This window comes from Poecilia reticulata, linkage group LG19 (assembly GCF_000633615.1).
Source record: "Poecilia reticulata strain Guanapo linkage group LG19, Guppy_female_1.0+MT, whole genome shotgun sequence".
Taxonomy (NCBI): domain Eukaryota; kingdom Metazoa; phylum Chordata; class Actinopteri; order Cyprinodontiformes; family Poeciliidae; genus Poecilia; species Poecilia reticulata.
Genome location: NC_024349.1, coordinates 7428030 through 7455320, shown reverse-complemented (window position 1 = coordinate 7455320; position 27291 = coordinate 7428030). Strand labels below are relative to the sequence as shown.

The 27291-nt window shown below is 37.2% G+C and overlaps 1 long non-coding RNA gene across 4 annotated transcripts in view; it reads right to left on the bottom strand.

Annotated features, from left to right (window-relative positions):
- The window catches only part of LOC103481309 (uncharacterized), a 61521-nt gene extending 35158 nt beyond the window's left edge, over positions 1-26363 (bottom strand). For 3 of the 4 annotated variants that reach the window (XR_536266.2, XR_536268.2, XR_536269.2), the window contains exon 1: positions 26244-26363. This is a non-coding gene — a long non-coding RNA (uncharacterized LOC103481309). Of the gene's footprint in view, positions 1-9405; positions 9487-26243 lie in introns of those variants that run through there. The other variant, XR_536267.2, reaches the window with a different exon arrangement.
- Positions 26364-27291: the final 928 nt, after the last annotated feature.

The following is a 27291-nucleotide window of genomic DNA, read 5'->3' as shown; positions in this document are numbered from 1 at the left end:
CAGTTCAAAGTGCTTCATATTATAAAAACAAAAATAAAAAGTCATAAGAAGAACATGCAGTCACCAGGCGAGAAACCAGTCATACACATTGTATTTTGTCGAGTGTTATTATCAAAATCATCAATACATATCATATATGTTGGTCAATGTTYCATTTATTATGGTTCAAAAGCTACTCTGAAGGGATGGGTTTTAGTGTTTCAGCACATTATCCATCTCATGCCGTTATGCCCAGATATTTTAGGGTCTATTCACAGTTTTTTGACAGTATTTATAGACAGCAATAATACACATCATAAAACATTACAGTGCAAAAGTGTTCTGCTAAAAACGGGAGGATTTTAATGTTTTTGGATGCCTTTTGGCGTAAAATACCACTATCTGTTTTATAAGAATTTTCTTTTCTTTGTTTTTTGCCTTGTTAAATGCTAAAMGTGTTGAGGAAATGCCTTGTACGCCTCTGGAGATATTCAAAATGATAGTGAACAGAGATCCATACAAGAACAACYCTGATCATCTGTCTGCCTATCACATTAAATATTCCCACTTTCAACTGCTGACCTTTGCTTTAATCCACGATGTGGACTAATCTGAACGGCTCCTCTGCATCTTCACATCGCAACACAACACAGGTCGTCGTTCAGATACCTCCAAATGTGGAATCTATGTATAATTTCACGGCAAGATACAACACGAGTTTAAAAAGGAAATTGCTGGACTATTTTATGCTGATTTCATCCTGCATGAAGCGTTTCAATCTACATAATGTCCTTATCACCCGGTGCCACAGGGGCAGCTTCTCTCCACGTCTTATCTCCAGTTTGCYGTTTCTTTCTCTCGTCTTATTYGCGCTGGTTTCTTTTTAATCCTCAAATTGTTCCTTGTTGTCTCCAACTATGCGTATAGAAGGAGACAAGGAAGTAGGACCCTCTGCTCTTTATATCACAAACATACACACMAACACATCGCTCCATTCTTCTTCTTTATAGTGGCCTCAGGATTTAATTGAGTTCCTGTCAGAAATAGCAGTTGTTCAATTTCTCAGCTGTTGAAGGGCTTGCATGAGGAAAGTGAGAGGTAGGGTTTTCTTTCCTATTATATGAGCTGCCATTCAAACCTCTGGAATAGAAAGGATTGGAAACAAATAGAGTAGCAAAAAAGATCCGATTCTGCGTCACATGAGGGCTCATGTGTTTATTTTGGTATTTTCTCATAAGAGTAAATAAGTGAAATTATGAGCAAATCTGTGCTTCATATCACGATAAACGATAATATTGTTGTTTTAAGATAATTTTCGAGTAAAGTAATGATAATGCCGAGAACAAGTTCTCAAAGATCAAAACATTTTAAATGAATATTTAACAACTGGAACTGGAAGACATTTTAAATATTCAAAATAAACAAAACAACAAATTAAATGAATTATAAATTCTCTGTAAACAATACTGTATTCAAAATAAGGGGTTAGTTGAGACCAAAACATCAGATTGAAGACATCTGTCATTCAGTGTTTGGTTAAAAGAGAAAAACTGTAAATCATACAAATATAAATTATTGAGCTAGTTTTAATTTATCATGTGATTCATTGATTTATTGTTTATCGTGACAGGCCCACTTTGCACTCCCTATTTTTCTTATTTTTTTTGCATATTTTATACCTGAAATCTGGAACGTAGCAGCAATTGGGAACGATTTCAGTAATTTAGTTAAAGTTAATCAGTTAACCTCTGCACAAGCATCTTTTACCACCTGAAGAGCGATTCCTTGTAGTGAAACATTTTCATAGCAACAAAACCAACTTTACCTTTGAAATAAACAAAGCAAGCTTTAAAAATATACATCACACAGAAATCATCCTGTTTTATTGTAACGTCGAAGGATTATAATTTAGATTTTTATGTGGTGGAAAGATAAAAAACAAACATTTGCAAAAAGTTTTTTTTTGATTCCACTTGAGCCAGTTACATATTTATGGAAAATGAAGGAATCTACTTTCAAACATAACTCCCTGATACAACTCAGAAAAAAAAGAACTGCTAAAATCTCTCCCTCCTATTGCTTTTCAAGCATTTGAGGAGCCATTCTGAATGGGTAAAACTGCCCTATCAGGAGTTATAGACATCAGCTTTAGTAAATAAAAAGTTCAAACCTAATTACCATAGGATATTAAGTACAATAGCATTTACAGAAACTGAGGCACTGACAAAAAAATTATCTTATTCTTGAAATGCAGTCCCCTCTGAAATGAAATCTACGGTTTATGTCACATGGGATTTGTGGAAGTCGGGATTCAAACTAGCAACATTCTCTCTTTTGTTCTCCTGCTCCTGGGCCGCAGCAGCTGCAACATTTGAACGACTCAAACAAAGTTAAAGCAATTTGGTTTTAATCTGTATCCAATTATAACTAACTACAAAGAATTGTGTGATTGTAGGCAGAGAAAATGCAATTGCTTAAATTTGTCACGCTGATTAGGAATATTTTTTTTAGCAATGTCAATAAGAAACAGTTTTAAACTTCTTCCTTAATGTGAAGAAACGTGTTAATGAACTTGAAAGACAAACAGGTTTTATAATCTGGGTTTTAAACCACATATTCCCATTGACAACCAAGTGTTTGATTAAAATCTTAGAAAATATAAATAAGGTGATAAGATAAAAAGAGTGATGCATGTGGAACATTTCTTCTTCCAAAAGACTGTGCAATGGTTAAGAAAAAAAAATAATAATCAGGAGTTTAACCTCAGAGTTGCTAAAGCTAAAAGTTGAAAGCCACTGCCCTGCGTGTTTTAAAGGGTTAGGCTTTTAACACTCATTCAGATTGACAGTGGATTAAAAGGCTTCTGCAGAACCAAGGATACATTTTTAATTTATTATTTTTGAAAAAGGTGCGTTGGAGCAGGGACACATACGAAACGTCCCCCAAAGATCAAGGCTGGGAACACGAAAGATAACCAAAGCGTAAGGCTGATGATGTCACTGCAGGCTGTGAAAGGTGAGTGGATTTCTTTGGCCTCAAGAGTCAAACAAATGTTTGTTTTACTTGTGAAAAATGGCACTTTTCCAGAGGGTGGTGTCTGTGGTTACTAGGGAGAGGTAACAGTTGTTGAACACTTCTTGAGATTGGCATTGGTCACCACAGAACTAAAACCTGCCAGATAAAAACCTGTTTCTACGGCCGAGTCTCCCAAAGCAGATAATTATCAAATTCCATTACGTTTACAATTGAATAGGTTGTGTAAAGCCATGTGAGCGTAATGCAACGGCAGGGGCTTTTATATCTGCACGGATTACTCTGCTACCATCAGCAAAAAGGGAGCGACTTTAATAAAAACCCGAGGAGAGTTTTGTCAGAGTAAAATACAGGCRGTTTAAATCCAGCTATCCTGAAGATTACAGCTCCTTCCAGTGAAAAAGCGCTCTTTGATGATCCATCTGGAGCAAGAAATTACATCAAAATTAATCAACAGCGGTGTGAGGCGAGCAGAGAGAGGAGATAAATAACCTCGTACACAAATACAGTATGTAGACTGAATGATTGATGCAGCTGCAGCTCACATCAGCTGTGACTAGAGCCCCCAAGACGCTGTCCGTGAGTAAAGCATCATCTTAAAAAAATAGAATACAGACCTAGTCCCGAACCTCTAATGTATTTTTTGATAAATTGCAATTTATTTTTAAGTTTTGACAGTAAAATTAGTGTAAATTTAGGATGGGGTATGCGTTTCGCATGGCATTTCTGTGTTTTGGTTTTTGTCTGTGTTTAATGCATCACAATTTCACTTAATTTAATTTAAATTAGTTGTCTGTGCCTGTCAAAAACATAAGATACTTTCATTTTTACAACTTTTAGCTGTCAGATTGGCTTCACTGTTTCTGTTTTTACCTTGTAGGGATTTCATTTATGGCTGGTTCACTTGTTCATGTCGAGCTATAAGGAAGAAAATGTTTTATATTTATATAATCAGTGTACATAAATGACACTCATAACACACAAGTCTCTTTTACAATTAATATAAGGGATCTTGCTGGGTGTGCCACTGTTTTAAATGTTTTTCATGTCTTATAAAGATTCGTAAAACTATTTTTTCCATCTGCAGTTTTCCAGTAAACTCTGTGCTCCACTGCAGGCTGATAGGAGGACGAGCTTTGGCCATTACAAAATGATTAATGTATGAGGGCACTCCAATTACAGGTGCCGATTTTACTATGTAGACATTGCAACTGATTTCACTACTGAGTCGTCGGTGAAAGCGGCAGCCTGACAGCTGAGAAGGATGTGAATCTTTGTGAGAAAATAATTACAGTGACAGCTGGGATAGGCTCCAGTCCTCACAACCTTGAAAAGGAACAAAGCAGGTAAAAAGTAATGTCAAACGCACACTAGCCTGAATTACTTTGCTCAGCCGTTATTGAGTAAGCCTGAAACAAGTTCTTACAGCTGCATAGAGGGAAAAATAAAAAAGTTTCTCTCAAGCAAATGTTTTGCTTCTTTTACAGAGATTCAGTAGACGGTTTTTCTGTTGTCAAACTCTGGGAAAAGTCAAATAGTCTGAACAAAAGCAGCACAACCTGCCTGTGGATCAGGGATGTTGTGTTTTTCTGTTGAGTTATGACTTAACGGGGAATGACCACAATTTTTGGTTCAATTTGACAGATTATATAAAGTCCTGACTGYTACCAGACCTGCAGAATCAAGAAATGGCCAAAAAGATTCATAAGATCTCAGGAGTCAAAAACCACAGSACTGATGTGCCTAAATTGTAGATTTGACTGAAAAAGAAAGTTTCAAAGGGAAAACCCCTGGTCACCAAGAATAACAAACGCATCTACCTAAAAGAGTCACGATTATACCAAAGTATTTTGTTGACTGAGCTGTCTAGAAGCTGTGCATCCTCTTGTGTCTGAATCAGCATTTCAGAAAAAAAGATCATACCAACATTCAAACATGATGTTGGGTTACACAGCCAGACAGTCTTCTGACGAATAGAAASTTCAGCTCTGCATGGATCAGTAAAAACAAAGATTTTGGACTGGTACAGTCAAAACCTAATGCTGAACTGCAGAGCAACCCTAAACAGGCTGGTTATGCTAAATAAAAACCTTCAGTATCTGAATAACAAAAAAAAAAAAAACAATCTGCAAAGACCAGGTCAAAATTCCTCCACGATGTAGAAAATAGATTTGAAATTATGCATAATTAAGCAAATAAAACTTAGAGGCCAAACTTAAGTTTTAAATTGTTTTTCTTAAAAAAAAACAAAAAAGAAAAGAAAGGAAGACATGGTTGATTCAATCACATTTCTGTAAGAAAGTGTTGTTCCGCCCACCATGCAGCGATTCTGAATGTTTTGGTTTAAGGAGCAACTGTTCCAGCAGCAGGGAGCGTTTGGACACACGTTAAGAGGAATAGACAGTGCGGTGAGATTAAGGAGCTCCAGAGTGTTACAAAGGGTGGATTCTTGCCCAGGGCTCCCAGCAGGTTTCAAGAGATTGACAAGGAATGGATATTGTATTATAGCGTTCATGCAACATGCAGTGCTGGAGCGATCCTGCTATAGTGTGAGTGCTCGCTATTGCATCCGTCATGCGGAGCCGGGGTGGTGATGATAAACAACTTGGAAGCTGTCTGCCTGTGATATCATGCTTAATGGCCCTTGCAGCTTCCTGGCAGACATACAGAAGATGCTGGTCGGACCTATCTGGTCTGGTCCTCTTCGCATGTAACCCACCCTGAGAAGTCAGATGGCAGCCGTCCAGATTTTACCCGACCCGACCGGAGCACCAAACAGCTGCACGGACAGTAAAAGATACTTCAGAGGCCAGTCTATCATCAGACGTTCAGCTCTTCCTAATGAAGCAGCGCGAGCTCAACACCATAAATCTCTCAACTACAGCTGTCCTGTCATGTGGCTGGATTGAGGGAAATGAGATTCTGCCTCAATAACCCTGAATTTCCTCTGCTCGACCCGTTGAGAGTGCTAAAAACATTCGCCCAGGAGGCAGTAAAGAGATGCAGTCTGCATGTACCGGGATGCATAAGTAGAACTTGAGTTGCTTACCAGTAAGGTATTAATAGATCCTGCATGCAGAAAAAGTGGATGAGAATGCTGGAGTCTGTTTCATGTTAAAAATGTTCTTTTTTTTTTTTTTTTTTTTTACCTTTTATTACGTGTGTTTTATGTACAATGTGGGTAGATGGAGAATAATGTCACCCAGCTGGTCGCTGCAACGGATCCTGAGTCAACACTTTCCAGAAACTGTTGGGTGTGCTAATTAATTTCATTGCAACACATTAAAGAGCTGTAAACAGCTAGCGTATGAAGTCAGCCATTTAGCTATTCTGTGAAACTACTACATGGAGCAGTAACTCAGAACGAAACAAAGTCAGTGTGAAAATGATACACGKAGAGCCTGCTTTTCAAAAAAGTTTGATTTTGGGAACCGAATGTAAGATTTTGTGGTACTAGTGGSCTTTTTTCGCCCTAATCAGACAGGAAATGCTGGTGAGAGGGAAGGAAGACACRCRGCAAAGGTCCGGAGCTCTGAATCYATCGCAGGACAAACACCGTCAGCTTACACCACACAGCACACTAAAAAACTGTATGTAGCTATAACTAGCTTGGGAGGCTAATGTGAGCAGCTGTTATTAAAAAAGTGCCAAAACTCTAAGTAATGCCCGATTAACAATAATTCTGTCAAAATGAATTTGAATAGTTGTTTCAAACAACTACTCAAATTCATTGTACTTGAAATATTGAAATGTGATACATTCTGAGCATCAAATTAGTATATTTTGAACTGGAATAGTGATAAAGTTAAACTTTTAAAAGTGCAGTTATTTACTGTAGAATCCTGTATGGGGGCGGAAAAAAATCTGAAGCTCGAGAAAATTAAATTAGCTATATAATGGCTAATTTCATCTTTCACTGAAAGTGGATGTACACTTGRTTGTGTAAAATAAAACRATAAATGAAACTCTGCTTGCAGGTGATTCTTCTTAAAAAATATCTTAAACATGAATTACGTAAGCTTTAGAAGTTTAAAGAAGTCGCTACAAAAATGATCAAAACTTTATCAAAAGCCTTGATAAAAGAATTAGTGTTTTATGAAGCTAAATTTAATAAATGATATTAAGCTGGAGAAATATATTTTTAAAAAATCAGCAACCTTCTAACAAATACCAACCTTTTACGCTCAACACTGCCCAAATTATTTGCAGCATAGCTTCTGTTTGGTGTTGGAAACATGAGATTTTGGTTGATATTGACATTATTGCCAGTTGCTACAGATGTGTCAGCTCAGCTCAGCTCCCTTTCCTCTGTAAGTAAATTGAGATCTAGTCTTTTTTGGACCATTTTCTGTCAACCAATCCCAGTTTTTGACAGTCCGTTTTAAACCAGCAACTATAGTATGTTCAAGTCATTTGAACATATTGTGATTTGCACATTTCTGCGTCTTTCTGATTCTCAGTTTGAAAATCAGTTGGTCGTCTTCAGCGCGTCAAGATACATAAATGCATCCGTTTTCTGCTCTGTGATTTGCTGATTTACTACAGCTATTTAATAAACACTAACATCTTTAATCCTCATATTTGTGTACTTTCTTGTAATCTTTTTGTGAAATGATTTTGATCAGAAGCTTCCGAGTTTTTCTTTGAACCGTTGGTGTTTCTTGACTTTTGTTTTCGTCAGTCATTGCAAAATTAAAGTGAAAAAGGTATGACTCAGATCATTTTTATAGTACTGAATTTTACCCYATTAGCCAAACAGCAGCTCAATATGTCTGGTTAAAACAGGAGCAAAGTCATCAGCTGATTGAAAAGGTTTTAATTTGATACTTGGATTATTTTTTCTTTAGTAAAAGWTTGCGATGTTTCCTAGAGCAGAGGCYAGCAGAATGTAAAAGAAAACTTTTCAGAGGTCTTGTTTATAAGTTATGAGATGTCAACCATAGTCCTTGTGGATGCTGCCTGGATCAAGAGAATATGGTCATGTCTGGCTTCAAAGAGATTAAATTTTTCAGTTTTATTTTATTTTCTGAAAACAGTATGTCATCATCATGACATCATGGCTTTTGACATCTTCCAGGCATCATCGAGTTGAGGACAAAATCTCAAAACTTTCATTGCCATTCTGCGCGCACACGTGTGCAGACCAGTGAAATCTTTCTCCTATTTTTTTTTTCTTACACACACACATGCAAAGACACACAAGAGACTCTCTTAAACAGGAAATACAGGCAATGATGCAATCTTAGTGTAATGTTCCGAGATGAAAAATTCTTACGGAGTGACAAACTTCAGTCACTCCATCACCAAAAATCATTACCCTTTTCTTAAACCAAATTTTAGTGTGTGGATGAGTTTTTTTTTGATCAAACAAAAACCTGGAAACCTCATTGCAATCTCTTCCTGCAACAGAAATCAAGCTGACCCAGTCAGTTGCAAAATAAGTAAATTATTTTGCTTAATCAAGTGCATCGACAGTTAAAATCAGCATCTATTACAGCAAACCACAACCATGGAAGGATAARTGGGCACAGACAATGGAAGGATGTATGATTTCCCTGGTAGATTGACAGTAARACAATTTGCAAATTTTAACATCAAAATGTTAATATTTTCTTAGCACATACTGCCATTTCATAGCACAATCAAGTAACTATCTTACATGAAGTTGTTATGAAAAAGCTGTATTTATCAAAAATAAAAAAGTTCACTTTGCATCTGATGCCTTGAAATTGGCCTCTGTCTCTTTAAGAAGCTCCTTCTCTTTCTGACACTTCGCCTTCAGTACGTCGTCACATTTCTCCATAATGCAGTTTACAACTGTTCTTAGGAGCACTGTACCGAGAGGTAGTTCATATGTTTAGCACATGTGCAGTTCTACCAGATGTTTGCTAATTGCTGCTGCCACTAGTCTGGAGGAACTGTGTGGGGAAGGAGTGCTTTGTGRGGCGATGAATTGTGTGGAAAGCGTTTCTGGTTTCTGAAACATACATGAAAGTATSAAAGCAACACTCTAGGTATATTTTTGAAGAAGGATTAWCATTATAACATTGTATAAAACTCAAAAAAGTTGATTTTACATAACATCCCCCCTTTAAACCTTTGAGATTTCTGTAGAAAAAGGCGCGCACTTTCAGGATCTCAGTGGTCCCCTACCATTTCTAGCATGTTAAAAGAATGTACTTTAACAGGTGCAAAGAGTCTGCGCCCTACTTTCCTCTATCCTCAGTGTCAGTTCATTAATTTTATTTTATTCATCCTAGCAGTACCCTGAAGACCAAAGAGTTAGTCTTGTTGTTCTGGAAAGTTTGAGTAACTGACTCTGAGCTAATCCAAATCCTTACCTTGGGAATAACTGTGRAAACCTGTCTGYGCTGCTTAACTGCTCGCGCTCACCTGGAGGATCACAGCCTTTGTTTTGACCACCGTCTTATCCGCCATGCTAGGCAAAGTCAAGAATGATGAGTTCTATGAGTCACTTCTCCCCTAGGAGGAAGCAGCAAACAGAGCAACATTAACATTATGAGACTGAACTAAAAAGCTCACTCTAACTCTCTGCTCCTCTTTAGTTGAAGGGCCCTACTATGACCATGCTTACCATAAAGCCTTAATTCATCTTGTTAAAATTAATACGCCTCCATAAACGTAATTTTGTCTTCTGTTGCTGCTTGACAATCTGAATGAATTTTAATAAGTCGGCCATGAGAATCAGATAGTAGGTACAGGTGCAACTCCATAAATTTGAATATCATTGAAACAAAAATTGATTTCAGATCCATCCATTATCTTTACACTCTTGTCCCTTAGTGGGGTCAGGAGGGTTGCTGGTGCCCATCTCCAGCTAACGTTCCGGGCGAGAGGCGGGGTCACCCTGGACAGGTCGCCAGTCTGTTGCAGGGCAACACAGGACAAACAACCATGCACACACACACACACACACACACACACACACACACACACACACACACACACACACACACACACACACACACCTAGGGACAATGTGGAAAGGCCAATTAACCTGACAGTCATGTTTTTTTGGACTGTAGGAGGAAACTGGAGTACCTGGAGAAAACCCACACATGCACAGGGAGAACATGCAAACTCCATGCAGAAGACCAGGGCCTGGAATTGAACCCAGAACCTTCTTGCTGCAAGGCAACAGCTCTACCAACTGCGCCACTGTGCAGCCCTAATTCAGATTCAATAGGTGGCATATGGATTTGTTACTCAAAGTTTTAAACATTTATTTCCGTTTAATAAATATGGCATATGGCAGATTAAAACCCCAAATCCAGTTAAGATTAAAATACACCAGAATAATAAAAAAAAGTATTTTAATTGCAAAATTTTGAGCTTCTGGAAAGTGGGTCCATGTATCCCTATGGCATTGATGTAAAGAAAGTTCACATTGCTTCATACRGCCCTTCACTGTGTCTGTATTCTTGTTTTGGTGTACATCACCTTCATGGTCATTACACCAAATATGCATTTAAGCTTAAACTTTACGAAGATTCGGATTCCGTCACCGGAGGGAAGCATGAAGTCAGTGTGTGGTGCCTCTTCAAGCACTCATTCCAGCTGCAGTTCATGCTTTGCAAATATTTGATCAAACTCTAGAAAGTTTCTCAAAGCTGGAGTTAACTTTGAGTACAAGCAAAGTTTGGTACAGAAGAACTTGRCAGATCTGTGAAGAGTSTGAACCTGACAGACTCTCCTTCACARTCTCCATGCCTAAGGCTGTATGCTTTTATGTCCAACATTAGTGTCTGATCTCAAGAATGCACATCTGGAAGAATGGGCAAAAGCMAAAACAATCCTAAACAGTCTTAAACCTTTAAGATATTACCAGAAGAGTTGAAGCTGTTRTAGGTGCAAAAGGTGAATCAAATGCTATAGATAAAGAATATACCATTTACCAGATAGATTAGGAATGAAGGGTTGCTCAAATTTATATGTGTGGAAAGTCGGAAAAGTGAATACTTTTGGCAATTTAGTTGCTGAATTTCAAGCAGTTTGTGTTCTAAATTACACACAGGTGGAAAGCTGAACTCCAGCAGTGAAAGTTCTTATTCACTCCAGGAAACTCTGTCTCTCTAGTTTGGGAATATATTACCAGCTTTATAGCTTCTGACTCTCTATCCAAAAATAATTCAAAAAGGTGGTTTTCTTCAAAACAATGGCAGGACAGGAAATATTCAAATGGCACAGGAGGGGAAGTTCTGGGGGTTTTTTTGTTTGCGACCACAGTCCTGTGTGGGTTTTAGATATTCTTCGTCCTTCTGTTCTTGTCTCTCTTTCACTAATTTATGACTGTAGTTGTATCTAAGGTTGCCTGCTTTTTTCTTTTTTTAGTTTCTCCCCTCTGCAAACTGTCTTTCTCACCAACTGTCCTTCTAGTATCTTTACTATTTGATTTGATCCTATAAGGTCCCCTAATACTCAGCACAGTTGTGCATTAGGAGTGGCCTACTATTCAGTAAATGTCAGATACCTTTGGGAAGGCAAGATTAGAGTGCTGATAATAATCCTTCTGTCTTTGTCCCTATGCTTGTTTCTCTTCATCTTTCTCCTTCACTCCTCTGCCTCGCTCTTCATGTGACCCTGCGCCTGACTCGTCCTCCTTTCCCTGTTCCTTATACTCTAGTCTTATTACTTCGTTTCTCATCTGTCTTCCTAATCCCCTCAAGTGCTGGTTTTCCTAAACCATATTAGCTCAGGGATCATCTTTGACTTGTTGAATTAAAATGGAGGTGGGATCTTAAGTAGCAATGCTGTCAAGCCGAAACCTTGAATCTGTGAAGGAATTGGGCTTTATAATCTACTGGAACGTTTTGGGCACACCTACTCACAAACAAGTTATTGCTGACCTAATTTTCAAAAACGCACGAATATAATGAGTAACGTTTCACATTTTAAGCAAGATTTTATTTTAAAAATAAATCTAGGTTTTGAACAACAGTAACAATGCACGCATCTTTAGCAAACAGTTCAAATAAAACTTGCATTGTTTTATGACAAATTAGCTCTAGAACTAGCTACACCAACCGGCTTCTAGGTTGACATTCAATAATGATCTYATTCTTGTTTCTATAAAATGAGATAATCAATGGTTGTCTGGTGCAGATGAGAACCCGACTGTTGATGCCAAAGAATCCCATTTCAAAAAATCTGAAGTCTCATTTGATACAGAGGACTCAACTTCCTGTGCCGTCTGAGAGTYAACTTAGCTSCAAGTCARAGTTCAGTGACTTATACATTAGCAGATGGTTTATTGTTTTGTTTACATTATTAGAGTCTCATAATAGAAAACATTTAAATCCATGTAATCCAATAATGCATGTGCTCTGTGAGGTTGTAATTATCCAATGCCAGAATTTTTATAAATAAACATTAATTAGCAGCTTGTAATTAGCACACTGTTGTCATGCCTTGCAGTTTATTAGAACATTTAAGTATTATATAATTTGCTCCTGGTGATTGACATACTGTTTTAGGGAAAACTATGATATGCACCTGAATGCAACAGTTCATTCTATAGCCACTTGGTTTAGACTAAAACCATGTGWACATAGATAAAAAGASCAACAGTACAATATTGATGCAAATGAATGAACCCTCTGATCTCGATTTCCTCTCTCTTGGCTAAATTTATACTAACAGGCTCTACTTGAATGCATCGTTTTCCCATTTGAAGTCTGCCCATCATTTCTGTTGCACCRTCACAGGAATGCCCTTTTGGAGGACCCCATTACGCATATACCTGAAACAGATAAATGGATTATATTTATGACTATATATTGCTTTCTATTTCAACTAATGGTGTTGATATAAAAATGAGCAGTTAGATACACAGATGGTGCTTTACCAATATAAATAGACACTAAAATGTGACCGTTTTGTCTCTGTGAGTGTTTACTTACCACACTCTGAAAAAGAAAGCTTAATTAATTACGTTCAAAGAAAAAGCTGTCACTGACTCTGGTGTTAAAATGACAGTTTGAGTCAGCAGTGTGTTCTTAACTCACTGAAATGGCTGGAAAAAAGACAACAAGTTTACAACAAAACTTCTACTGTAAGAATATGCATTTTAGAAATAATAATTAAAAAAAAAACTTGGATCAAGGTTGTCTAGGTAAATAACCACACAGCAATGTGTGCTGAGCAATAWAAACTGTTTGTGTACCAATTCAAGGATTTACCATGGAAAAGAAATCGCATCTTATTAAAAGAAAGTTTACAGATTATTATAAATAATATATTATTGTTCATTAAACCCCATCCAGTGGTGCTTTGACTTATTCATGCATTGAATCTCCAAACGCCTCTTCTTACAATGCTCCACCCATTTACCCAAAGCTCCACGTCTCCACCCAAGGACTGCTCCTCTAGACTAGTGGCAGCAGCAGTTAGCAAACACCCGGTGTAACTRTTAAGCTYTTAACGATTGTAAACATCGTGGAGGATAGTTGTGATGATGCGATGWAGAGGGAGAGTCGGAAAAGGGCAGGAGGTTATTAAAGAGACAGAGGCCAATTTCAAAGCCCCAGATAGGGCTGTGAGGTAAAGTCAAATTTCTTTCGAGTTGCCTTTGATATATGCAGCATTTTCATAATAACTGAAGGTAATGTAACTTGACTGTGTTATAAAATGGCACTGTCTGGAAAATGCATGTACTGCCTTTTTATAATGATCTGTTTTGTAATTATGAGGAACTATTGAATCCTCAACCCAATTTAATGTTTTCAAAGCCATCTTTCAGTGCCGTTATGCTTACAAAATGTTTGAAAAATCAATATAGCTTGGACATTTCAGCCATGGTGATGAATGGACATCTAGCCATTAAGTCTATAGAATTTATTCATGTGTTGAAATTAACACAAAATGRTGTCTAAAATCTGTTATTTTCTTTCTCCAGTGGTGCTTTTTAGTTTTCTGAATCCGTCTCTGATCAATAGTGCATGAAAACGTTGTAAACAAAGCCTCTCATGATCAACAGCACACTAAATGTTCAACCATGCAATTATTTATGCAACAAAAACTAAGCCAAAATGAAGAAACTGTTCATTAAGATTAGCAATGTAAATTTATAAAACAATTAAAAATCGTAACAATAACATGTTCCGTTTCCTGAGCAGAACATAGAGTTCAATGAAAACAAAAAAAAATGACTGAAGATGAAATAAAACCAAAGATGAATAAATATTTAAAGATTTTTTTTAAAAGCTAGTTCACAGGATTAATCCAAGTTGTTTTTTCACTCCACCAGCGTTACACCTATATTTTGAAGCTGATAAATTATATACAGATGACCAATAATGCAAAAAAGTTGATGATGTAAGTTTTAAGTCAATACCTACTTTCCTTACTGAGCAATATGCAGCAATTTTACAGGGAGCAGACGATAATTCACTAAGATCATGTTTTACATAATGTGTGCAATGAAAAGCAAATATGACCCCAGGCCATGGCTGAGTAATATCGGTGAAATCGGTATCTGATATGGAACTCAATTAAGAGAGAGATTTTCTGCTTTTTATATGAATTTTACGTGCATTTGTACTTCTCTTTCAGACTACAGCTTCAGACTGAGGCTGAAATTCATTTTAGAAAACACAAGATCAATATTCATCCTGTTCTGATACACAATGCAAAGTTTCTTTTTGCATAGGACGGCATTTTTCTAAGTGGAGTTTGTCTTTTTTGTTGCATGTTGGTAATGTGGGGTGGTGGTGWACTCCATTCAATCAGTGACTCCCACTGGGTCTTAATGCTACTAWCTTTAACGAAGTTACATGCTATGGCATGTTTTGTGGTGGGCAAACTGATTCACCATTTTATGATCTGTGCTGGCATATCTGCCAAGTAATGGTCATGCAAGGACACAGACTAAAAAAATATATGAAGATCTTTGCTCGAACGTCAGCGTTATTCTGTTTGCCTTCATATTTTTGTTCTTTTTTCAGTACTGTCTGGTAAAATCCCTAATGAAATTCACRACACCTGCACAAGCATTCTTCTGCAATATGTGAGAAAAAAATTGCCCCAGAAGTAATGAACAATAAATTCATTTACACAAACCGTTTTTTGATCTCAGCAGATCAGGCAAAACTGATCTGCTGAGCTACGTTCTCTATGGACTGTGCCTCCGCTCATTTAAGGCTCAATGTATGAAGTCACATGTCTTCATAAACTGTAATTTAGTTATAATAAGTCTAGATTTTTCAACWTGAATGTGGCACGTGTCTGATAATGAAAGCTGACGAGGCTTTTGCTTTTCTCATTTAGATCCRCACAGCTGCTGTTGTTAAACTTTAACAGTGTTCATTAGAATGTTAAACTAGTAAAGTTTAAATCAGTAATTACTTCTAAGTTTGCATTACTTTTCATCGTCATCTGCATTTGCTGACGCAAATGCTTGACTGTGATTTGACTGTGAAACAGTCAAAACAAGGGGGAAAAAGAAAAACAACCATGACCAAGTGTGTGATGCCAAAGAAAGCTAGAAATACGTCTATTAATCAAAGTAAATGTGTGTATGAATGCGTGACTTTTTGTAGCCATTTCTATTTGTGTGAGTATAGAAGTTCATTGAGAGGTCAGATCCTCTCTGGCTCCAATCTTTTTAATTCTCATTTAAATGCAGCCCTGATTATCACACTGATAATTACAGACACACACCGAAACACGGAGGCAGACGTGGATGTGGGGATGCACACGTGGGTGCACATATTTATCATTGCTGATACAACTGATAATGAGGTGAAAAGAAAAGAGAGGGGAGACGCATTAATGCATCAGCCGACGACTTGATGGAAGATCAATGGGAAGCTTTAAAAGTGATGCGTCATCGCATCAATCTAGCAGCTGTTTAGCAATGAAAGTGCAATAACATCAATGTTTTAATTTTGTTTTCTCTGTGGGAAACAAAAATAGTTATAAAGCTTTGAAACACACCATAAGATACCAGGAGTTTGAACTGGAAAGCATTAATTATTAGCTATTTATTTCACATCTTGCCACGGATCATTAAAGTGTAACTGCTAATGCATTTTAGCAAAGGAAATATTAATTTTTCTTCAATGAACGTTATGCAACTATATGCTTTTCATAATCAGCCTACATTTACAGAAAAACGTATTTGAAAACACAGAATAAGTTAATTACCACAAACATTCAGTAAACTTTTGGCAAGTTTGTCCTTACAGTGCTTGCATATGTTCTGCATTACATTTTGACCGGCTCACAATATGTTTGAAGAATATATAGTTGCACGCAGGATTGTCCACCTCCRACACGGGGAACTAACCACTGCAAAACAAAAAGTCGACCCCTTGTTGTGGGATTTTGGATCAGCTTCCATCTGCAAAAGGCTAAATTCTTGAAACCACCAAAATGCTTATAATTACCAATTTTAACAGCTCAGACACAAAACATGYCTTAATATGTATATATCTATCTTAGCACCGCCACAGAAGGTAGCATCCACACAGGACGTGCAGCCAATAGGTGCAAAGGAAAATGAATGGTGCTCTTGGATTGGCTACTTYACAAAACGTCAGGCAAAAGCATGTCAAGTAAGATTGTGTCTAGGTACTTTTTAATTTTAGATATGCTGTACAAAAAAATATAAAAAGCGAAAAGCTGGATTATTCATATGTACTGAACTTCTAACAGAAGTGGTTTAAATCCACACAAACTTCCACTTGTAGCATTTAATGATTCTACCTCTTCAAGACAAACATCTTTATCGCTTAGCAGAGCACTATTTGCCATTGTGGCCTTCTGTGAACAAAACCCACCTTCTGGCAGAGTTCCTAGGGAAACTTTGCACATTCCCAACAAATATTCTGAGAGAATTTTGACATRAAAATTCTCTCAGGATATTTGCTATCGCCAAAATGTTTTTAAATTAATTTGATGTCATCAAATGCATTTTAATAATGCTAAATCGTAATTTAAAGAAACTAAACAACAACGCTTGTCCCATATTAAGTACGGCCGGAAACCAAATAATTTCCTCAGCTTTCTTGAGTGCCTGCCTGATTTCCTATGTTCATTCAGCTGTTTGAGTTTCTTCAGGTGTTCATATGAGGTTGCTGTTGATCTGCCAGCGATTATGTGTGAAGTCATATTCTCATTTCTGACATTTGACAGAAGGGACGCAAACATGAACATGCAGGAAAGATCATCAGAGAAAGGAAATGTTGCACAGCTTAGAAAAGGTAGAAAGCATAATTCGAAAGGTTTCATTTGTGCAAAGGAGAAATCTGACCAACAAATTCATTTTTAAGAATTTGCTGCCCTTGATTGAGGCCTTTCTGTGCATTATTTGYAAGTCTTCAGTTTTCCTTCTTGTGTTTTCTGAAAGTAATTCAGCTACAGGCCAAAAATGTACAAGATAACTAGGAATTTAAATCAAAGGAGTTTGTAGAAGAAAAAACAGCTGCCATTGCTGCTCTGCTTGAAATGTTAGCATTTTGTTATCACAATACTTCTGTATCTCATTACTGTCTTTCCAAATCAAGGTTAAGCATATGGGAAAAAAACAACAACATACTTTTCCATCTTATTTAATTCATATTATCCATATTTGAGCTTGTTTTTAGCTGCCATTCTTTGCCTGTCACTGACTCTTTACTAAACAAGAATCCACTTAAAAAGACATGAGCCAGAACTCGCCGTTATAAATAAACAAGCTCCTTGATAGACAGTAATGTTTTATTCCTCTTATAATGAAAAAAAAAAAAAAAAAAAGTTCAAATATTTGGCTCTAGCTGAATTCTCTCTCTAAGTTAAAGAGTGTTATTAATATGAAACACTGATTTGCAAATAATTTCTGCTAATATATCTTTTAAGAATGCAACATTTCATCAAATTTCTTGCATGGAAAACCTTTTTTTTTTTCACATACGTCAGCAAGCTCTGAAGATTCCTTGTTTGATGCAAGCCACAGACCAGCATAGACACACCATAGACACTGGGCATTTAAATTCATTAGAGAAATATGTAAAATGCAACGCAAAGAGTTCTTGATTTGAAAAGAAGCGATGGATGGATGGATGGATGGATGAATGCATGGACGGATTACGGACAATCAAATTGATGCAATAAACTGAAAATAGCCATCGGACGTTTCAGTTCACTGATCCTGAAAACCACAAAAACAACAATCTGTTTTTATCCCTCAGCCATGTCTTTATGCTTGACCCTCTTTTTCACTTTTTCTCCCTCCAAACCATCTATATCCCCTCCATCCRTCCTGCCCACCTCATAAAATCAATCTTTCTTAATCCATCTGTATTTACCACTCTTTTCTGCAAAATCTTTTTTCACCTCTCCTCTTGATCTCAATTCCAGTGGAGAATTAGAAAACTTAGAATAATGTTYGTTTCACCACCTGGACAAAWATCCATATATCTGTTAATTTCATGCTATTGATCCTTTAGATTGACTTGTCAATGGGAACAGTCATGCAARTGGCATTTTAGGACTTTATTTAYATGTAAACATGCAMAGAAACCTAAAAACTGAAGATGCACATAGGTCAGTGAGTTTATTGAAACTCAATTACGTGCCGTAATGATCTTTAGAAACCCTTGACCCTGTCATTAGTTCACTAYCGTTGGTTCCTTGGAGCAGCTTTGAGAGGCAGTTGCTCACTGGGGACCAGGAAAATCCTACAAAAGCTGCAGCTTGTGAGAAACTCCGGCTCAGTCATCTAACCATCACATTTTGGCTTTGCTATGCTTTCTCATTTTTCCATCTTTGAACCAAACAACAAGGTCTTACACTGAGAGACCTGCATTCATTGGTCAAGAGAACTGTTGCATATAACTGTAGTGGAATTCCCTGCAAATACATACTTCTCTATGATTCAAAAATTCAAGAAAAATGTTTGCAAATTGTGACACTACATGTATCACTGCTTTGAGATATACAAACCGTGAGACCAGCAAGATCTCAGGCACATATGATGAATTCAGTCAAGAGTTTTTAGTTGTTCAAGAAACCAGGAAAAATCAATTTGCCTTCTTGACAACTAAGAATCTACACTGGTGTATTTAGACACCGGAAATACCGACATCATCATCATCATCATCATCAGCTCAGCAAATCATTGGATACAAAAAGATAAGGGATGCAATCAAACTAAAAGTTTACAACTGTGAATTTAAAAGAACAATGGAAGAGGAAGCCGTTAACAGTTGCCACCAAACTCAGGGAGGAGATTGTCAAAAACCCTCAACTGACAAATAAAAACCTGCGGCAAGAGTTTGTTTTCAGTTCTACAGTCAGGCACATTCTGAACACTGAAGGCCTTTATGCCTGACCTCCAAGTCATACACCAATACTGACCCAAAAGCAGAAGGGAATTCATCTCCAGTTTGTTTGGTTAGGCTGTGACGTTTCTTTTCTGACACTGTAAATATTCAGCGTGCATACGACAARCATCRTGCAATGCCATGTCTTCTGTGATTCACCAGACTTTCAAACTGAACAAAAAGTCCACCCAAGCATCGATTTAGAAGACGTCCTAAAAGATCCAAATGTGACCACAGGGGCCACAGATGCCTGGCACAAACTCTATAGAGAAACCTCTGGTGGGATTTTAAAATAGACGGTTTAAGCACACAAACCAAATGAAGTCAATAAACTAGATGCCACTGCCAATGAAGAGTGTTTTATACCCACCAATTATGTCATAAACTTTCTCTTGACAGAATCGTATGCTCAAGCGCTGTTGGGACTTGACAGGTCGTGTTCTGTTGTTGTTGCCAACCTTCCACATTCTCATTTTTTGTAACAGCAGCAAAATTAACGCTTGCGGTACAGAAAGAGCMCCAACCTAAGTACACTTCTAGAAATAAACTATTTGTGGTTAGAGCTGCCAGTTAGTAATGCAGCCTTTTATTCTATAAAAGTATTTTTTGTGTAATTTTAGSACTTTATTCAGTTTATATCCTCAGTTAATGCATTTAAAACCATGTTACTTGGTAAGCTGTTGAAATGACTGAGCATTAGTGTAATTCGCATTTTGAAGTAGTGTTGTGCAAAATGTTAATTGACAAACTGTTCCAGTTTTAGATCTTTTATTTATTTATTTATTTTTATTAATTTTGTACATAAATAAATAAAAGAGGCTGTCGGAGATAAACAGTCAAACTAAGAATGGAACATGAATGTTAGATATCGGATATGACCTTTCATGGAAATTATATTAATTTTAAGAACCAGAACAAAAAAGCACGTGGGTGATCCTAAAACACATAAATATCTTATTATTCACTTCGTGCAAATATCTAGTTTTCTCTTTACTAGGCATGGCTCCAATTGTGAAGGTGTAAAAGAGAGAGATGGTATGTTATTGTAGAAAACCATCAGTAATGTTGCTGCTGCTCACTTTACATTAATTATTAATCAAATGTTTACCTTCGGGTAAACRATTYTACAACACTTACTTTTCTAAAGTTTATGGGTGTAGTCACCACTTTGGCAGGTTTTAATGATCTAAAACCATTTTGCAGAGWCCTAGTGATACCCCATTACCTCGACAATTCTTGCTCATCTCCAAATGTGAACGCCCCCGTTTGTAAAAAACTATCCTTCAAAGCAGATCAATAACAAATTTGGTGCAATCATGCAATGACAATGTTTGCAGGGGAATCTTAGAAGAATAAACTACAGTGTTTGACAGAACACAGTAGAATGAAGCTGTAATCATTACAAACACTTGATATCAGTCTTTGTTGAAAACCGCACCATATCTCCAGTTTTAGTCATTTTACCAACAAAAAATAAAAAGCATTAAGAATCAATAATTTTCTGTGGAAAGCATATTAAGGAAAATGTTTTATGGAGAAAAAGAGAGCGGRGGGTAAAACGGTKTGTTGAAGGCTATTCAGAAAACTGGACCCTTCATTGTGCAATTCAAAAAAAGCAATTATCCTTTCTCTGTTACTGATTAATAGACRAACTTAACATTACTGATTGCAATCACATAACCACACTCACTCTAAGCAGGGTGGAGCTACAAAAGTTGCAACTAAAACTTTAAAAATCAAGCACTGTGGTTTATTTTGGTGTTGACAGYGAAATGTGTTGGTGTTGAASGAAAACCACCTACTATAACCAAAATGCTCTACTGACAAATGGGAAATGGTCAGTAGAGCATTCCCAGTTTACATTCTTCCAAACTGGTGGAAGAATGTAATACCCCATCAGACTATTGTGTTTCTGCCTTACAGTTCAATGTGATTTTCAAAGGAAAATGTTATTGGTTATTGCAGCACCATAGATGTTCTGTATATGTCAAAAAATTTGCCTCATCAGCATTCCAACTCTCACACATCATCTATATTTCAGTCTGTAAAAGAGTTTCTGCAACACTTAAAAATGCACCCACTCTGATGTTGGAAATTAAATGTGAAACCAACTTTTCCTCCATGTTGATCTTAGTACTTTCATACAGCGCAAGCACAACATCCAGCCCTGACACAGCCAAACACTGAATGCATCATCCCAGGTCTGAAACATGCATTACTCTGAAGGGGAAACACATACTCTAAAGAGAACAGGATGTGATATTCCACAAATTCTCTTCTTAATGTTTAGACTTGCATTACGTGCATTTTTTAATACACCAGCACACATGGTAAGAAAGTACACTGTGTGATGGCAGTTTAAGTACACCTTAGATGCTTCTGCTGGAATTTGCAGGGAAAGAAGAGCCATGTTAAATTTATTTGATTAAAAGATCATCACTAGTTTGACAGTTGGTATAAAACATGCACTCATAGTTTGTTGCCTTAGAACATGCAGATGTGTGTTACCATACTGCTAAGGAGGACAGACATCAGCAATGATCTAAAATAATGATTAATTACTGCCTATAAATCTGAGAGGAATTATTAGGCTGAGTGTTGGGGAAACTAGAGAAGACAAACCTAAAACCCTAAATGACTTACTTTTCAAATAAATTGCTCACAATTAAGGATAATTCAGTAATCAGATTTCTTCTTCAAGGTAAATGTAGCAACAATGAAAGCACAAAGAGATTCCAAACATGGTGGCAGAAGAAGGAGGATTTGGTATTTTTGTCCATGAACTTCTCTGTACACTAAAGTACTCGAGAGTCAGATGTAAGTTTTTCTGTCCAACCATTAAAATTTGACCCAGATTGTGTTGGATAAAGGGACAATAATCCCAACACAGAAACAGATGTACAAGAGAATGGCTTTAAAAGAAAAAGATCAATGTGCTGTAATGTCCAAGTCAAAGTTCAGACCGCAGAGCGATTAAAACAACRTAGGGCCATAACTGAGCAGTGAATAGAATAACTTCAATGTAGAATACACCAGAGTTTTTCCACAGCAATGTCAGAGTCTTCCAAAGAAAGCATGTTCAAGTTACTGCTGCTAATGGTGGGTCTACAAGCTGTTGAATTTCTGCTCTTTTCCCCCCATGACTGTCAACAGATACTGAGCCAAAGCACTGCAACTTTAACACGCCGTTTTATCACAGCATAAATTAGGCTAAATCAAAGCATATGATAATTAATGCTTTTTAATACTTAAAGTTTTAAAACACTGTTGCAGCTGAAATAAAACAATTGAAACCAAAATAACCACATATAAATCATAACATTAAAGTGGGATAGTGTGTCAATACTAGCTTTCCTGAAGATGGAGACAAACTAGTTACAAATTATAGTCTAGCAAGTCCCTCAGGACACATAAATATTCCTACAACTTTGTCCAAACAATCAGTAGTCACTGGGTCCTTCAAGCACCTGCCATGCTGTGTGAGTGTAAAAATAATTTATGCTGGCTGTGAGGGAGATGCAGGCACCCCATCACAAAGCACAGAGCAGGTGCACAGTTCCAATGTAAATATTTCCAAAATGTGTGCATACTCTTAGATTATCTGCCAAAAATGCATTCTCTGTGGCTTTCTGATGAATTAATTAGCCTTGTTATGCCGGTTTTCTCTCCAAGGCAATCACTATCATGAAGGTATGCCCACAAGTGTTACTGATAAGGGCCTGGTGTGTGCAGGCAGCTTAGCTAGCGCAAACCAAATAGACAGCAAAGGATGGTGATTGCGAAGAATCCAGATTGTGATGGATTTATTTTGTTCGGGGTTCTATTCACACCATTTGCATTATTCCCTCATAATCTTGTAATTTCAGATACTTTTTCATTTACATGGACTACATAACACTGAGCCCCAGAGGCACAGCAATAAATGATGTGCACAACTGAATACTGATTCAAAACATGAGTTCGAGCTAAAAGATAATCTAGGTAAATTAAAATCCAGTTTCTCACCACGTCAATTAAAAAATTGTTTCAAAACAGAAATATCAGGAAACGGCAGTTTTTCGTGGTTCATGAGCGTCAATCCAAAGTTGCATGGAGGTGATCAGTCTGTGGGTCTGTTGAGGTGTGAAGGAGACCCAGGTTGCTTTCAGTAGCAGCCTATTGCTTTTCTGCATTGCTCAGCCTGCTAGTTCTCCTCCTACTTTGTTTTGACAATACTCCATAGATTGCCTATAGGGCTCAGAGAGTTTGCTGGCAAGTCAGACAGAAGTATCATGGTCATCGAACACATTGTTGGTGTTTTTGGCAGCATGGATAGCTGCAAGGTCCTGTTGGGAGAGGAAATCTTCATAAAACTTTAAAGAAATTAACTGGTCTGAAATTTGCTGGTGCCCAGCTGTGTTGAGTTTGGACTCGATAAAAAAAATAACCAGTGATCCTTTCCAAGCAGATAACATGGCTGTCATCTGCTGCTGAACTGCTTTCAAGACAGCAAATCTAAAGGTCATGATAGAACATTTGATTTGTTTCTCAACGCTCTGTCACTCAAGCTGGTATGTAATCTGTGCAATGAGTGTAACTTTTTTGTCACAGATATTCAAATTTATTGAGCTGCAGTTGAAAACAAGTGTTAGCTGAATGTCTTAATACTGATGTTCCAGCCGTCTACCCCACAGGCCTTGATCTATCCATTAACTTAGAGGAAAATAGACCATCTAGTACATTTTGCTTATTTGACTTAGCCATTCAAAGATACAGAAATTCTGCACTGAGCTAATCGGCCTTTTGGCTTTTACTCGTACGTCGATCCACAGTAAAGTATCTGTTTGCTTAAAAAAAAAAATCCTTTCTAAAGAGGTCTGAGAGGTCAGGCGCAAAAGGCTATATTGCTATTTTCCCATTTCTTCTCTTTGCCGTCTCTGTGCTGGGTGATTACATGGTCTACATGGAGCATTGCAATATATAGTTCTGCTTTACACACACCGCACGGCCACAGATGCAGCCAGTCTGCAGGTGAATAATTGAGGAAACATTAGAGCGTAGAGTCAGTTCAGATCAATAACTAATCAGAGGATGACCTTCATACATACATGAATGTATATGTGTAATCACCGTCCAGCTGCAGTTGCTTCGTGGCATGTTCTCCAGCTTGTGTATTACTTGTCGTATCAAATATTTAGTGAAAGACATTAATGCTGACCTAATCACCCCTCTCTTAACTCCAATAAAAATGACTCACTACAGCTCTTGCCACTGTTCCATTATGTACAGTTGCTTTAAAATATTACTGTAATCGATGCATTATTACACGAGGAGTACTTTAGGAGAATCAGACTGTTGGCTAAAGGAGCAGTAGTTCCAATTTGAATGATGACAAATCACTTCTATAAGACACTAAAGCTCATGACTATATAATACAGTTTGATACTAAAAGTATTTACATTTTCTTAACATTATGCGTGGTCTTCATCTTTCAACACTGTTAACAAGTAAATAAAATAGTTAATTCTTTGTGCAGTTTGGGAGAATTAAATACTACATCAAAAGGTAACTATTGATACAAATCAGAAGTGTATAATCTCACTGGTTTTTGGTGAAATAGTTTAATTATGGTTCAGATTTTTTATGAATTTTACAACCACCCTCGCTACTTGAAAGTGTCTGTTTACCATCCTCTTGTGTTCATTGACCTGCTCATTTATTGCTAAATGAGAACAAATGTAATTCCTCTCCATTGTTGCATCATGCAATTCCTTTGCAACAGCTAGCTGGGCCGTTGCTGCTTGTTTGTGGGGGTGAAGTTCTCATTGCGATGCTGACCGGAGGCCCTGTGAAAACACTTCTCTTAACTGTAAAACAAGGTACACAAGCTCCAAAAATATCTCAAAAATGCTGACCGAATCTATGGTGTTCAAATGTCTTTTCATGAAAACTAAAGCTTCCCAAATCCTTCCTTTGATTATTGATATTCTCCCCAAATGTCAGTGGAACTCTAGTGGACTGTTTTAGCCACAAAGGATAAATTGTGGCATTTTGATGTTCACCAAACAGCCAGCCCCTAAATATCACAATATTTCGTGGCTTTTTTTTATTTCAACTTTTCTCTTTTCAGTACAACCTTATTCATTTTTGATAATGAAGGAAATCTGTGGCCCAAGTTTACATTTATTTCAAATTTAATTTAATCACATGACTGCTACTCTTAAAAAAAATAACTGCAGACTATTCTTACAATCCATCTTAAGAAATCAGATCAAGCAAATCAAATTAGCTAAACCAATTCTTCAACAAGAGTGGTCAAATATTCAGTCAGAATTATTCCAAGATCTTGTTGGTGTTACAAAATTTATGTCTAGATTCAACAATCTAGATGAAGATAACCAATGTATAGTGTATCAAACAGGATACATAAACTGTTTTAAAGCTCTACTGCATTTAGCTACATAATAATTGGTCTGAACATCAGAATGTACGCTGATTTTAACTTAATATTGATCAAAAATATAATTACAAGACTTACAAAACTATACAGAATATGACATGGCATTTATTCCAACTTTAACCTCTGAATTCCCACACTTCATGAACAAAGAATAGTTTCTCTACCTTCAGTTTCAGCTAGACCCGCTTTACTCTAAGGCTCTAAGCCACTTTATGTATCACCAAGCAATATACAAACAAAAGCTAAACCAAACCCCTAAAATCAGGAGTAGGTAAGATATCATGGTGTTTTAAAGCACCTTACCCCAGAAGACTTCCCCATGGTGGGTTGGCATCCTGCCAATCTAAACCTCATCTGCTAAAACGTACAACTATTAGCAGGAAGGTGCACAGAAACCGTAACACGGTGCTATTAAGTGTTCAAATAAGAGGTTACAGTGTAGTTTTGTTGTGTTTTTACCACGTACTGACCTGGAGAACAGTAAAACGAGACTGCGTGAAACAGGAAGTCCGCCCCAAAACCAACCCGGAAGCAACGTCCCCCGAAAAAAAATGTTCCACATCGCCTCTACTGCTCCCATCTCAACTTCAAGAAAGCACTAAATGCAGGGAGATTAACAGGCCGAAAAGCAAACTAAACATGATTTGTTCATTTTGCCATTAAAACAATAGAATAAACTGTAAATGGAAAATATTTCAAAATTACAAAACAACTAAAATAACATGGTGACATTTCTAGGTGCATCACACAGAAACAGCTCTGCATCTAAAGCAGGCTGAAGAGATTCAAATTTCTGTGCAATATAAACAGTTAATTACAGAATAATCTGCATAAAAATGATAGAAGTAACTTCACCAGTTTACAAAGAGGTCAAAAATGTGAGTTGTGAATAAAATGTGCCTTAAGTTTGACCTTTGCAGTACACCTCTTGTGACCTCATGAAGGCCATCTGCTCGCATTGTTGTCAAGTAATCTGCAAACCAACAGGCAGCTTGTTTACAGATGCCAATCTTGAAAAGAATATCTAACAAGAGATTGTGATTGACACGATCATGTGGCTTTTATAAGGCAATAAACAGCAGTAAACACTCTTTCTATTGTGTCTGTTGAGTTGTGTGCAGCAGGTTAATGGGTGTGTCTGTATCGCTCTCATACCTTTCTCCTCTGCAGGGTGCGGCTGGCAGGTGTGGTCCCAGCTGAAGCTCACCAGCAGCAATCAGGAGGAGATTCCAGATGGTTTTCTCACTGCATGGGGTAGAATAACCCCCCATAAACTGTTGTTTACTGTATTATCTTCCTAGAACTTACCATTTTTTCTTTCTCACAGTCTGTTCTTTCCATCATGACTCATTCCTGAATTCTTTCCATCCTCCTACTTTTGTATTCAATGCTAAGTTGAGGTATGATTTATGGAATGGGCAAACTGGCTATTTTTATTGCTTCAGAATAAAAATGGTTCCTTAATCTTGAGGTTTTGCATTTCAGATTTGTGAGTCTTACACTACTGGGTATGCGGAG